The following is a 15,503-nucleotide window of genomic DNA, read 5'->3' as shown; positions in this document are numbered from 1 at the left end:
AATCCAATAAAATATAATGAACATTTTCTTATGTCATTTAAAATTATTTGCAAGCAGTCTGTAAATGGCTGCCTGATATCATAACCATACTCTAATTTATAAAATGATTTTCTTATTTACAAGTATTATAAATTATGCTGTGATCAGTATCTTTGTATATAAATCACTGTCCACATTTCTGATTATTCCTACAGAGAAGAGCCTAGAGGCTGAAATATTATGTCAGAGTTTGAACAATTTAAAGTTCCTCATAACATCTGTCAAATTAGCTTTCAGAGAAGTTGTACCAATTTATGCTCCCACTGACAGGAGGCAAGGTGCCTATTTTATCATTGCCTCAGTATCCCTGAGGATAATCATAGAATTTTGCTGATCTGGAAGGAATAAGGAGCACCACACTGATGTTTTAGTTTTGATTTGATTGTTACTGAGTTTTAATATATTTTTATATAACTATTGACAGTTTGTTTTTCCTTTTTAATGAACCATCTCTTTAAACATGTTCTTTCATGACTGGGAGTTCCTCTTTGGTAAAGTAATTTATATGTATGCAAAACGATATCCTATCATTTTTCTTTACAATCTATTTTTTTAAGATTTTATCTATTTATCTGACAGAGAGATACCGTAAGAGAGGGAACACAAGTAGGAGGAGTGGGAGAGGGAAAAGCAGACTCCCCACTGAGCAGAGAACCTGATGTGGGACTCCATCCCAGGACCCTGGGATCATGACATGAGTCAAAGGCAGACATCTAAACACTGAGCCACCCAGGAACCCCTATATTTTCATATAAGTTAGGCAAATGTTCTTTTAGAACTTCCAAAAAAGAAACTTTCTGGATCAGTAAAAGTAAAATAAACTTTTAAACCTGACATGACAGTGTAATATTGTTTGAAATAATTATGGAATGACTAATTTTTTCTTGAATAAATCATACAGTAAACATTTTACAAAAAGAGGCCCTAGTCCTGGCTCTGCCTCTAACCAGATTTCTTATCTTAAATGGGACAAAATTTCAATGAATGTCAGTTTGTTCATCTGTAAAATAATATGCATAATCTTCAGGAATCTTTCCAATTTCAAAACAGGGAGTGTTGTCCTTGCATAAAATACATAGCACCACCTAGAGGCCAAAAGAAACACTTTTCCATTTTCCTTTAAAAATGAATCTTCAGTCTTCAGCAAATTATCAAGTTGATAAATTTTATATTAGCAGAAGTTGCCTGAGCAAATATATCAAAATTTTAATATTCTCTGTCAGACAGGATAAACATTTTTAATGAATCTGTCGCAGAACCTGCATAAGTTCTTAGTGCCTATTATAAATTGAGCTCATTTTTTCCTACCATCACTTTTGTAGGAGATTCATCATTTCCTCTGGCACTGCCTGAGAAAATCAATGACATCCTCTTAAGTCCGACTCGAAGGACCATCGATGTCATGATTACTTAATAATGTGCTATATTGCTGTAAACAATATATATTCGGCATGCTACACATATTCTTTACTCTTTGGGGCTCTGTGGACTTGATGGAAACCATGGTCAAAAACAACTTCTCTATGATTAGATACATAATGTCACACCCTGGCTTCAACTTCAGGGAAAATAATGTCTGAGTTGGAACTGTGAGCAGTGTTAGAAAATCCCAGTTGTGGTGCCCTGAATTTACTTGAACTTGAAGAAAAATTTAACCTATAGGAGGGTCTGAAGTCCATGGATGTCCAGTTGCTGTTAACATCTAGCTTATTGTGACAGCCTCATTTTCAAGCTGATGTTAGTAACAGCTTCCTCTTTACAACCCCCTTTGGAACTACACTATTTTAATTTGTGCTTTCTAAATAGTTCCGAGGGTGTTCTTCAGCTTTATCATGTTAAACCTTGCAATAAAACTGTAAACTCACCAAGTGAAACTGCATCTTCTGATCATCTTGACTCCACACTGCCCTAACTCCCAGTGTGCTATAATGTAAAAGTTTGTGTGGACTGAGTGAAAGTACCTTGCTAATGACTGTGAAGACACAATTCCTCTGGCAAAGGTGAATGTACAAGGTAAAACAGAGTTCAGGCAAATAAAAGTTAAACCATTGGGACAAAGTTTGTGAAGAATGTTGCCTCAGATCCAAGTTTATCCTTGACTGATGTAACTTAGATTTAAAAGAAAAACAACAAAGCCCATTCTGAAAGGGTCTTAAATTTGCATGGTCTCCAATTTCTAATTCATATTTTGGGGAAGAGATTCCCTTTGAGGGAACTGTACAATCGTAAATTATTCTTAACAGGGAAGAGAAAAAGGAACTAAAAGTTTTTTCAAACTTTTTATGCTGAAAGTTCCCAAACTTGATTTTAGAAGTTGAAAGAACAGTACGATGGGCACCATAAACCACCACTAACACTTAACCATTTAACATTTCTTCTTTACATAATTATATTTCTGAAACACTAGAACTAAGTTGCAGATATTATGATGCTTCACCCCAAATACTTCCTCAAGTATCATTCAAGATTAAGGATATTCTTCTTCACAATCCCACTGTCATTGTCACACTGAAGAAAATAAACAATAATGCTCTAATACTTCTTATCAAGTTGAAACCCAAATGTCCATAAAGGTTCCAGTAATATCCTTTATAGCTGTTTGTTTTTAATTGAGATCTAATCAAGATTTATAGACTGCATATAGTTTATGTTATCTTTGAAGCACTCATTTTTTGGGCAATTACTATGTCCTAGATGACACAGGCCTTCCCATTTAATTTTCACAAGAAAATGTGAGATAAATTCTGGTTATGAATTTTATCATTTTATAAATGGTGATAAATTCTTACCTCTGAACACTCTAATGTGTTTTAGTTTTTTGCCATTATATTCACAGAATCTAGCACAGAGCCTTGAACATCTTAGGTACTAATATATAGATGGTTGTGGAATAAATGAAACATGATGTGTGCTTATTTATTCTGATGGAAAAGCTAAAGTAGAAACATGATGGTAATTTGTTGTGATAATACACTGAGGCAGGGGTAACTCTTATTCACACTCCTGGGCTTTTCTGGGTTCTTTGGTGGAAACATTTAAATAGTCTACCATTACCTGCCTAAAGCAAGCAGGATAATAATTAAAACTCATGCCAATTTGAATCTATCCAATATACCTATTATTTGTTTTAATATTTAAAATAGTTCTTAATTTAACATCAAGGAAGAGGAGTTTCCCATTTGTTTTAATCAGCCTACAGGTTTTATCAGATTTGGAATCAAGTGATTCAAAGGAAGTCAACACCATATGTCAGGTTTAGAATAATTCAGGCCATTTTTTAAATTTAATTTTTACCTAATCTCTACATCCAACATGGGGCTCGAACCTACAACCCCAAGATCAAGAGACTACTGATACTGACAGAAACAGCCAGACACACCTAATCTAGGCCATTTCTTTTCTCTCTCTTGCATCACACGATTTTGAGAACCCATATCCACGTAAAAATACAGGAAAAAATAGCAATAATATTTTAAACTCTGTGACTTATGGCAGGCCAATCCCTTACCAGATATATACAGAATATTGCAACGGAGCTGATGGAGGACAATGACTGCAGCCTCAATGGGTAAATATTCTGATAAGTATTACCCGGCAAGAAGGTAAGTCATTTATGTCATTATTGGGTTAAAATGTTCTCTAATTTTTTTTACTGTGTCTTCTAGAATCTCAGAGACATACTTATCAAGAACTGTTTTAGAAAAGAAAGATGATTAATGATGACTTTTTTTTACCATGAATACTGTAAATTCTATGACACATAAGTAAAGAATTTGAAATAAGTCATAGTTTCCATGATAAGTATTAATTATACCAATCTTGAACAGAAATGTACAGTTCTGCCTTCTAGTTGTTAAGCCAACTTTGTAAGTCACCCACTAGCATTTAAGATGAACAATGGAATCATTCAGTTTGTTGTGATATCCTTTTGGTCCTCTAGGAAGGGAATTAATTTTTAAAATTAATTTATTTAATTAGAGAATGATTGGGGGGAGCAGAAGAAGAGGGAGAAAAATAATCTCAAGCAGACTCTGTGCTGAGCACAGACCCAACACACGTCTTTATCCCACAGCCCTGAGACCGTGACCTGAGCTGAAATCAAGAGTTGGACACTAACCAACTGAGCTGCCCAGGTGCCCCAATGAAGGGGGAAAACTTAAGCCTGAATTCAAAGAAATTCCTACCAGTCCCTTCCCCCTAAGCCAGCATGCAACTATCCAAAAGATCAATTTTCAGTTACTTTTTTGTCTGACTAGTTTTCATAAAAGTTTAGTATTAATATTACTGCTTGCAAAATTTACTTTTTTTTTTCTTTTTTAACTATTCTGTTTTACAGACTGAGAAAGCAAAGAGGTACATTCTCTGGAGTGAGGTATTTTCAGGAAGGACGCAGGGTGACAGGTACATTCAGAGTGCCACCAAAGTTTTGGTGGCAGCCTTTTCCACTCCTGCAGGTTTTGTTGCCTGCCATAAATTTGGCTTCAATTACATAGATATCCATAAATTTTAATCCAGTGAATGCTGTACAATTAAAACATGGACCTCTGTCAAAAATTTCATCACCAGCAATCAAGCATTTTTCAAGTTAACGTGTCTTCAGAACTATTTGAAATGTAAGAACAAAGACCAATAAAGGACAAAACTTCATTAATAGTCATGTAGAAGGCCCTTAGCATTTTTTAGTAAAGCACTGTACTTGACAAAAAGTTACTACTTTCCTTTCAATAAACTAGAATATACATGTCATGAGAACAGAGACTGTTTGGATTGTTACTATACCCACAATGCTAGCATACAGTAGGCATTCAATAAAAATTTACTAAATGGATATGTCAAATGTTTCAGCTCTTGAGGCAGCTATTAGGCTCCATGGAGGTCAATGGACCACAGCTGATGACTCAGTCTTGGAAGTGTATGAAGTGGGTGTTTTCTGATCCATATGGCTATAGCCTGTGACGTTTCTGGCAAACAAGTAGAAACAACACATCAGAACTGAACCCAATAGGACCTGACCATGCAAACAAAGTGAAAAAGCAGGTGGCTTACATCTTTGGCCTGCATCCTCTCTCAACCCTCACCTAGAAAGCTAGCTCCCTAGGACTAGAGCTGAAGCTAAGAAAACTCAGACCTCCTAGGTGAAGGATCTGTCTTACCAGATATTAAGAATTATTTTCGAGGGGACCTGTGTGGTTTGGTCATTAAGCATCTGCCTCGGCTCAGGTTATGATCCCAGTGCCCTGGGATAGAGCCCCACATTTGGCTCCCTGCTTGGGGGAAGCCTGCTTTTCCCTCTCCCACTCCCCCTGCTGTGTACCCTCTCTTGCTATGTCTCTGTTAAATAAATACATAAAATCTTAAAAAAAAATAATAATTTTCAAGTTGTAGCAAATAATATTGTTTCCCAGTATAAGAATAGAAAAATAGACCAACTGGAGAAAACAGCTTAGAAAGAAGCTTATATTTACATGGATATTTGATATATGACAGTGGTGACATTACAAATCAATGTGAAAAGGATGGAATAATCAACAATGGTATTGGGACAACTAGATACCCATATTGTAATAAATTTAACTATACACTCCATACCTAGACAGAAAATAATTCTAGATGAATTAAGGATCTAATGATGAAAAGAAAATCACTTTAAAACTTTTAGAAGGACACAAGCTACAACACGGATGAAATCTGAAGGCATTATGCTAAATAAAAAAGCCAATCCCAAAAGGTGCATAGTGTATGATTCCACTCATATGAGGTAATCTAGAGTACAAAAAAATCATGGGGACAGTAAGTAGAATGATCATCATTAGGGGCTGGGGGAAATGAAATGGAGAGTTTGTCTTTAACAGGGACAGAGTTTCAATTTTGCAAAATGAAAAAAGTTCTAGAGATGGATGATGCTGATGTTTGCACAACACTGTAAACATATGTAAAGTCACTTAATGGTGAAAATGGTAAATTTTATGTTATGTACATTTTATGAAAATAGTAAATTCTATGTTATGTATATTTTACTACAAATGATAAAAAACTCTTAGAAGGAAATGTAAACAATGTCTTCTATTTCAGTAATAGGGTACACGCAGTTGTATGGTCTCTCCTCAATAAAATACTGGCAAATTGAATCCGACAATACATTTAAAAAATCATTCACCATGATCAAGTAGGATTAATTGTGTATGGTGTAAGAAAGGGTGCAAGGGTGCTTCAATATTTACAACTCAATCAATATAATAAATAAAATTACTAAGAGAAAGGATGGGGCACCTGTGTGGCTCAAATAGTTAAGCATCTGCCTTCGGTTCAGGTCATGATCCCAGGGTCCTGGAATCAAGCCCCACGTCAGGTTTCTTGGTCAGCGGGAAGACTATTTCTCCCTCTACCCCTCCCCCCTGCTCATGGTCTCTCTCCTTCTCAAACAATAAAATCTTTTACAAAATGAAAACTATAAAACACTGATGAAAGAAACTGAAGATGACACAAAGAAATGGAAAGATATTCCATGCTTATGGAACTGAAGAACAAATACTGTTAAAATGTCCACAGTACCCAAAGTAATCTACACATTTAAGGCAATCTCTGTCAAAACTCTAACAACATTTTTCACAGAACTAGAACAGTCCTAAAATTTGTATGGAACCACATAAGACCCTGAATAACAAAATAATCTTGAAAAAGAAAAATGAAACCGGAGGTATTATATTCCAGAGTTCAAGTTATATCACAAAGATGCAGTAATCAAAACAGGATGGCACTGTACAAAAACAGACACAAAGATCAATAGAACAAAACAGAAAGCCCAGAAATAAACCCATATTTATGTGGTCAATTAATCTTCAAGAAAGTAGGCAAGAATATGCAATGGGAAAGTCTCTTCAACAAATGGTGCTGGGAAATCTGGACAGTAACACGCAAAAGAAAAAAACTGGATCACTTTCTTACACCATACACAAAAATAAACTCAAAATGGACTAAAGACCTAAATGTGAGACCTGAAACCATAAACATCTTAGAAGAGAGCACAGACAGTAATTTTTCTGATATCAGCTGTAGTAACAATTTTTTAGATATGTCTCCTGAGGTAAGGGAAATAAAAGCAAAAATAAACCACTGGAACTACATCAAAATAAAAAGCTTCTGCACAGCAAAGAAAACAACCAACAAAACTAAAAGGCAACCTACTGAATGGGAGAAGATATCTGCAAATGACATATCTGATAAAGGGTTAGTATTCAAAATATATAAAGAACTGGTACAAGTCAATACAGGAAAAAAATCTGATTAAAAATGGGTAGAAGATACAAATAGACATTTTTCCAAAGAAGATACACAGATGGCCAACAGGCACTTAAAAAGATGTTCAACATCACTCAACCTCAGGACAAATGCAAATCAAAACTAAAATCAGATATCACCTCACACCTGTCAGAATGGCTAAAATCGGAAACTCAGGAAACAACAAGTGTTGGCAAAGATGTGGAGAAAAAGAAACCTTTGTGCACTGTTGGTGAGAATATAAACTGGTACAGTCACGCTGGAAAACAGTATGGAGATTCCTTAAAAATTAAAAATAGGACTATCTCACAATCCAGTAATCGCACTACTTTGGATATTTACCCAAAGCATATAAAAATACTAATTCAAGGGCATACATGCCCTGTATGTTTACTACACTGAAATTAAATTTTTTTTAAAAATCCTAGCTAACTAGAAATAGAAAGGAACATCAAAATTCCATAGTGAAAACAAAAAAAACAAAAACAAAAAAAAATTCCATAGTGAATTAGACCTCTTAAAAAGTGAAGTAGGGCAAGAAAAAAAAAAATATATATATATATATAAGGATTGGAGTTAAAGAAACAGCCTAGGGGTGGCTGGCTAGCTCAGTTGGAAGAACATGAAGCTCTGGATCTCAGGATCATGAGTTCAAGCTCCACGCTGGGTGTAGAGATTACTTAAATAAGTAAATAAATGCAAAAAAAAAAAAAGAAACTATCATTATTCCTTATTTGAAAATTATTTCTAGGTAATTCAAAATAATTAATACTCTAATTACCAGATAGAAAAATCAGTATACAAAGTTGCTGCTTAGAAAAAAAAATACACAGTATTTTTTTTCTTTTGTACTAGCAATTAGCAGGTAGAAAATAAAAATCTTAAAAGGATACCATTTGCAATGGAATAAAAGTATGAAGACTGGGGAATAATGCAAACCCTAAATGTAAGGCTGTACGGAGAGAATTTTAATAGTTTATTTTAAATTTCAAAGAAGTCCTCAATATACAGGAATTGAAAGACTGGAAGAAGTAAATGGTACAGAACTTGTTCTTCAACAGTAAACGACTGGAAACCTGTACAAAAGATATGAGACAACTGTTTTCAGACGACTACCAGAGGCTATAAGCTGCACAATTCTCAGTGCACAGAAAGGGCCAGGAGATGTTCAAATTCCACCCAGCCAGAGATAAGAGATGCCACTGAGCAACAGGGCAATCAACAGAAATCCCAGAGGGACAAAGGTTTAATATTAAAGCTAAACTTGCCCGTGAATAAAGGCTAGTCTAGGTACACTCTAATAAAACTGAAAACAATCCTTGAAAATATCAAGTTGAGGGGCACCTGGGTGGCTCAGTCAGTTGACTGCCCGGCTCTTGATTTTGGCTCAGGTCACGAGTTCAGGGATCTGGAATCCAGTTGGGCTCCAGGCTCAGTGGAGAGTCTGCTGTCCCTCTCCTCAGCCCCTCCCCTTGCTTGTGTTCACTCTTTCACTCTTTCAAATAAATAAAATCCTTTTAAAATTTTAGAAAAAAGAAAATATCAAGTTGATTCACAACTAACCTAATAACCTGTGTGCCAAAACAAACTTCAAAACTCTGAAAAAAGAGAACAAAATGCAAATATTTAACAACATAACATTTGGAACATCTGATATCAAATAAAAAAATCACTAGACCACAGAAAAAAACAAATTATAAATAAGAAAAAGATGTCAAAATGATATGTAATAGAAAATATGTGCATTCCAAATATATAAAATATTATATATAATATTCATATATAACACAGACACACATATGTTTTATACATGCACACATCTTTTAGTTCCTGCTCTTAGTTCTGCTTTTAGTTCCTGCTCTTTTCACTTCACACTGAACTTCAGTGCCAATGTCACTAGATTTCCTGATGATACAAAAGTGATCTCTTTGTCTACATAATATACATGCACACATATACATATACATGCACACATCTTTTAGTTCCTGCTCTTTAGTTCTGCTTTTAGTTCCTGCTCTTTTCACTTCACACTGAACTTCAGTGCCAATGTCACTAGATTTACTGATGATACAAAAGTGATCTCTTTGTCTACATAAAACTTTCTTCTCTCCATGTTTTATAATTTGTCTACATAAAACTTTCTTCTCTCCATGTTTTATAATTAAACAAAACAACATAAATGCTAGTGAGTATGGAAAGGTACATTGTACAATCTTTGTTTATTCATGTGTCTCAAACTCTTTAAGTTTATTCATGTGTCTCAAACTCTTTAGGAGTGAAAAAAAAATGAAACTTTTTTCTCCCTTTATTTTCTTTGGCTTTAGCTATTCCTAGTATATTCATTATCCTATATCTCCAGGTTTTGCAAACAGTAGTGTGCTGTAACTGTCTCTCATCAGATCACGAGAACCAATTCTTAATATTTAGGAATTTTGCAATCTTATTGCTAAACTGTTAGTAGATTGATCTCACTCATTTTATTGGAAGTATTGACACTACAGAGACTGACAAACAGTACAAATCAGGGGTTTATTTCATCATGCTGGTGTGTCCAAATAAGGCCAGTATGCTATAATACATAAAAATATATTATACTTTTTTAAAAGTATCTCGGGCACCTGGGTGGCTCAGTCAGTTGAGCATCTGCCTTCAGCTCAGGTCATGTCTGCCTTCAGCTCAGGTCATGATCCCAGGGTCCTGGCATCCACTCCCACATTGGGCTCGCTGTTCAGTGGAGAGCCTGGTTGTCCCTCTCCCTCTGCCTGCCTTTCTGCCTACTTGTACTCTCTCTCTGTCAAATAAATAAAATCTTTAAAAAAAAATCTCCTAGAGAGCCAGAAAACTATGACCTATAGGTCGAATCTGGCCTGCTGCATGTTTTTTTGAATAAAGTTTTATTAGAACCCACTCATTTGTCCCTCTGTTTACATATTGTTGATGGCTAATTTTATGTTATAACAGCACAGTTGAATAGTCATGACAGAGAGCCTGAAATATTTACTATCTGGCTCTTTACTGAAAAAAGATATGGTAAACAAAAGCTATACTGAGCAGAGGTAACAGACTTGCCAAATAATAATGAATTATAATTTGAATAGAATTCATCAGAAACTTCCATCTTAGAAAAGTCCTTTCTACATATTCTTATACACAAGAAGCCTAAAATCTTATGGCCATTTTTTAAAATACTCAGATGTCTAAAAACAGCATACATTGGGTAGAATAACCCCTTTCTGTTAAAAGGGGGAAATTATATTTATGCATAAATATTTTGGAGAAGATACATAAGAAACTGGTAACATTAGTTGCCCCTGAAAAGAACCGGGTGACTCATGGACAGGGCGAAAAGGAGAGTTTTCACTGAATATCCTCTTGTATTTCTTGAATTTTAAACCATGTGTTTGTATGACCTATTTAAAAAATAAATAACAGGTCTAAAGATTATTGGCTAAGAGGAGATTTAGGAATCGTAATCCCTTCTTCTAGAAGGCTTCCTGATATAATAGAAAGAATATTGTTTCAGGAGTTTAAAAAAAGAAGAAGAAGAAGAAGACATGGTTCCAAAACCTGATCTGCTACTTACTAGATTTGTGACATTGGCAGAGTTCCTTAAGTTAGCTGAATCTCAGCTTGGGCATTAATAAAATCAGTATAACAAAAGCTACTTTGTGAGGATTAGACATTATATAAAACCGCCTTGTACTTACTAAATGGTAGCTATTATTCTGTGGATTTCAATTATCCCAGCTATCCATTACCACCAATTATGTATTGGATGTTGATTAAAGGGAACCTGCAGTATGAATGAGGTCTGAGAGAGTCTTAATTTACAGATGTATCAACTAACTACTTGTGGGGGGAAACCAGTCAGTCTTTTAAAAATTGTATTCAGGTGCTTTTTTGGGTCTTCAAGTACAAAAGTCCGGATTTCTTTTTAAGGCTTCTTAAGGACTATTCCAAGAGATCAAGCAATTGTTGACATTTAGTAATGGCCCCAAGGCCACAATGCAATTTCATATTGGTTCTCTCTCCTTCTCCACTTCACTCCTCCTTTCCTAACCATGTTTCTTGGAACTGCTTGCCCTAATAAAGTAATAGCACATGAGTCTTTTGCCTTAGTTTATGTATACTTTTGGGGAAAACTCAAGCTAAGACTGGGGCCTGCCTAATTCTACTGAAGAGAGTCTGGGATTGTGTAGCAGTTACTGTTGGTGCCCTACCCATATGCCTTCATCCTCTAATATTAATAGGGCTTGCTTTCTTGACTGCCAGAATTTCCATCTCTTGCTCTGTTGGAGGGCTTTCTTTACAATCCTCAATCAATATCTTCTCCCATTGTATGAAATGTCTTTTCATTTTCTTGATGGTATAGTTTCCCCCTCAAAAGTTTTTAATTTTGATGAAGTCCAACTTTTCAAAAAAAAATTTTTTTCACTTGTCTTTTTGGGGTTGTATGTCAGAGATCATTGCCTAACCCAAGTTCACAAAGATTTACTGCTCTGTGTTCTTCTAGTGGTGTTACAGCTTTTTTAACATTTAAGTCTATGATCCATTTTTAGTTAATTTTTGTGTAGGTTCATGTAGGGGTCTTTCACATGGGGATATTCAGTTATCCCAGCACCATTTATGAAAAACATTTCTTCTCCATTGAATTAGCTTGACACCCTTGTAGAAAATCAATTGACTGTGAATGGAAGGGTTTATATCTGGATTCTCCATTTTACTCCATTATTCTATACGTCTACCCTCATGCCATTTCTACAGTGTCTTGATTACTATAGTTTTGCATTAAGGTTTGAAATTGGGAATTATAAGTCCTCCAACTTTGGACTTCTTTTTCAAGATTGTTTTGGCTATCACCTTTGCTTTCTGATTTACACATTTTTGGATCTTCTTTAAGAAATCCTTTTGGGGGGCGCCTGGGTGGCTCAGTCAATTAGGCGTCTGCCTTCAGCTCATGTCATGATCCCAGGGACCTGGGATCCAGCCACGCATTGGGCTCCCTGCTCAGTGGAGAGTCTGCTTCTACCTCTGCCTGCCGCTCTCCCTGCTTGTATGCTCAGTCCCTCTCTGTGTGTCAAATAAATAAATAAATAAATAAATAAATTGTTTAAAAAAGGAAAGAAAGAACGAAATCCTTTTGGACACCAAAGCTAGAAAATATTTTTCTATACAGTTTTCAAGATGTTTTATCATTTTATCATTTATCATTTATTCTAGTCCTTGGCAGAGTGTACGGATTTAATGTCGTGCTTTTAAATTGTATTAACACTTTTTTTAAAGTCCATTTTTTCTTTCACTTATCCATGAAAAAAGCCTGTCACAAATCAAGTTTCCATATAGGTGTAGTTCTGTTTAGGTATCCTGTTCTATTCTATTGTCATTTTTTTCTATCCCTGAACTAGCACCACACTGCCTTAATTATTATACCTTTTTTTTTTTTAGATATCACAAGTAAGATTTTTTATTTGTTACCATTAAATGTCTGAATTTTATTTATTTTTTTTTAAAGATTTTATTTATTCTCTTGACAGACAGAGATCACAAGTAGGCAGAGAGGCAGGCAGAGAGAGAGGAAGGGAAGCAGGCTCCCTGTCGAGCAGAGAGCCCGATGTGGGGCTCGATTCCAGGACTCTGGGATCATGACCAGAGCCGAAGGCAGAGTCTTTAACCCTCTGAGCCACCCAGGTGCCCCAATGTCTGAATTTTAAACAGATTCTTGGACTGGTGGCTCATTTCCATAAGCTTATTCAACTTTAGCACCAGTCTCATCTCCAGTAGCTTTTCCAAAACTACCTTCACCATGAAGCTCCATGAGCTTTCCCAACTCAAACTTGGGCTTCTTCAGCATTTTTACTTTTCTAACAAAGACATCATGTAGTGGATAAATAGATTGGCAAGTCTTTTCTATGTCTTTTTCCAATGATGTCTGAAATCAACTTATTGACTATTTCTTTCAAGTCATTTGTCTGTACTTTTTGGGTCATGGTTTCCATCTTTTTTCCAAATTTGGTGGACCAGTTGTTGCTAAGCATAAGCGGTCTTTTAAATCTGACTGTTCTGTTTCTTAGTAAAACCAACACAAAATAGATAAAACAAATAAACAACAGTATTCTTGACATCAATATGAGCTTCAGTCAGGGTCTGCCATTTTTTTGACCATGGAACACATTTTGTCATGAATAAGACCCATGCCATGGAATTAGGCAGTTTTTGCCCTGAACATCCTCAGTAATTAGCTTGAATTTTCAAAATGCAATTTCATCATTCTGAGAATCTGGAAGGTTCACTTCAAAAACACATTATGTTTTTGTGTTCTCATGGCCATTAGATGTGATTTTGGTTCCTTGAGTTCTTATGACTAGTGTTTTCCCAATATTTCTTATACTGAACATAGCTGGTGCTTTCACATCATACCAATCGTTCTCAGAAAATGGATCAACCACTTTCTTCTTGCCACCTTTTGTAAGGCATGTGTTCTTGCCAACTGCCATGACACTGCTCAGGGAACCAAAAGGCTTAATTATGATAGCTTTTTAATAAGGTTTTTTTTTAAAGATTTTTTAAAAATTTATTTGACAGAGATCACAAGTAAGCATAGAGGCAGGCAGAGAGTGAGAGGGGGAAGCAGGCTCCCTGCTGAGCAGAGAGCCCGATGTGGGGCTCAATCCCAGGACCCTGGGATCATGACCTGAGCTGGAGGCAGAAGCTTTAACCCACTGAGCCACCCAGGCACCCCTTTAATAAGGTATTTAAAATAAAACCTGTAGAGCAAATCTCCCCACCTTGTTCTTCTTCATAAGTATATTTATGGCTCTTACATATAAATTATAAATATAGTGTAACAGGTTACACACAAAAACACATTTGATTTCATTTGGATTTTGACTGGAATTGCACTGAATTTATGGATTATTTGGGGAAGAAATTATTTTTTTAAATATGGAGTCTTTTAATCAAAAAACATGATACATTTACTTAGATCGGGCCAGAGTGTTGCAGAGTTCCAGGGTGTCTTTCTCACCCCAAGATCCACTAGATCTTTTCTCCTTTATGCTACCTGTCTTGTTCCTGAGCTTAATGAGAATGTTTTCAATATATACAGTTAGCTGCTGTATTTGTCAGGTAACCTTTATCTGGTTAGAATGGTCCTTTTTATTTGTATATGAAGAAGCTTTATAGGGGCGCCTGGGTGGCTCAGTGGGTTAAAACCTCTGCCTTCGGCTCGAGTCATGATCCCAGGGTCCTGGGCTTGAGCCCCACATCTGGCTCTCTGATCAGCAGGGAGCCTGCTTCCTCCTCTCTCTGCCTGCCTCTCTGCCTACCTGTGATCTCTGTCTGTCATATAAATAAATAAAATCTTAAAAAAAAAAAAAAAAGAAGCTTTATCAGTGCTCCACATCACTCGGCATCAGGGAAATACAAATCAAAACCACAATGAGATACCACCTCACACTAGTCAGAATGGCTAAAATTAACAAGTCAGGAAATGACATGCTGGCAAGGATGCGGAGAAAGGGGAACCCTCCAACACTGTTGGTGGGAATGCAAGCTGGTGCAACCACTCTGGGAAACAGCATGGAGGTTCCTCAAAAAGTCGAAAAGAGAGCTACCCTACGACCCAGCAATTGCACTACTGGGTATTTACCCTAAAGATACAAATGTAGTGATCTGAAGGGGCACGTGCACCTGAATGTTTATAGCAGCACTGTCCACAATAGCCAAACTATGGAAAGAACCTAGATGTCCATCAATAGATGAATGGATAAAGAAGATGTAGTATATACATACAATGGAATACTATGCAGCCATCAAAATAAAGGAAATCTTGCCATTTGCGATGACTTGGATGGAACTAGAGGGTATTATGCTTAGCGAAATAAGTCAATCAGAGAAAGACAATTATCATATGATCTCTGTGATATGAGGAAGTTGAGAGGCAACATGGGGGGTTGGGGGGGTAGGAAAAGAATAAATGAAACAAGATGGGATTGGGAGGGAGACAAACCATAAGAGACTCTTAATCTCACAAAACAAACTGAGGGTTCCCGGGGAGGGGGTAGGGAGAGGGTGGTGGGGTTATGGACATTAGGGAAGGTATGTGATATGAAGTGTGTAAACTTGGTGATTCACAGACCTGTACCCCTGGGGCTAATAATACATTATATGTTAATAAAATATTTTTT

The 15,503-nt window shown here is 36.1% G+C and overlaps 1 pseudogene; it reads right to left on the bottom strand.

The window, feature by feature from the left end:
* Nucleotides 1–13,024: 13,024 nt before the first annotated feature.
* LOC123944448 lies at nucleotides 13,025–13,811 on the bottom strand (annotated as a pseudogene).
* Between the last annotated feature and the right edge of the window lie 1,692 nt (nucleotides 13,812–15,503).

Source organism: Meles meles, chromosome 6 (genome assembly GCF_922984935.1).
Source record: "Meles meles chromosome 6, mMelMel3.1 paternal haplotype, whole genome shotgun sequence".
NCBI classification, from domain to species: domain Eukaryota; kingdom Metazoa; phylum Chordata; class Mammalia; order Carnivora; family Mustelidae; genus Meles; species Meles meles.
The sequence above is the reverse complement of the archived record's forward strand: the minus strand, read 5'-3'. Positions and strand labels throughout refer to the sequence as shown.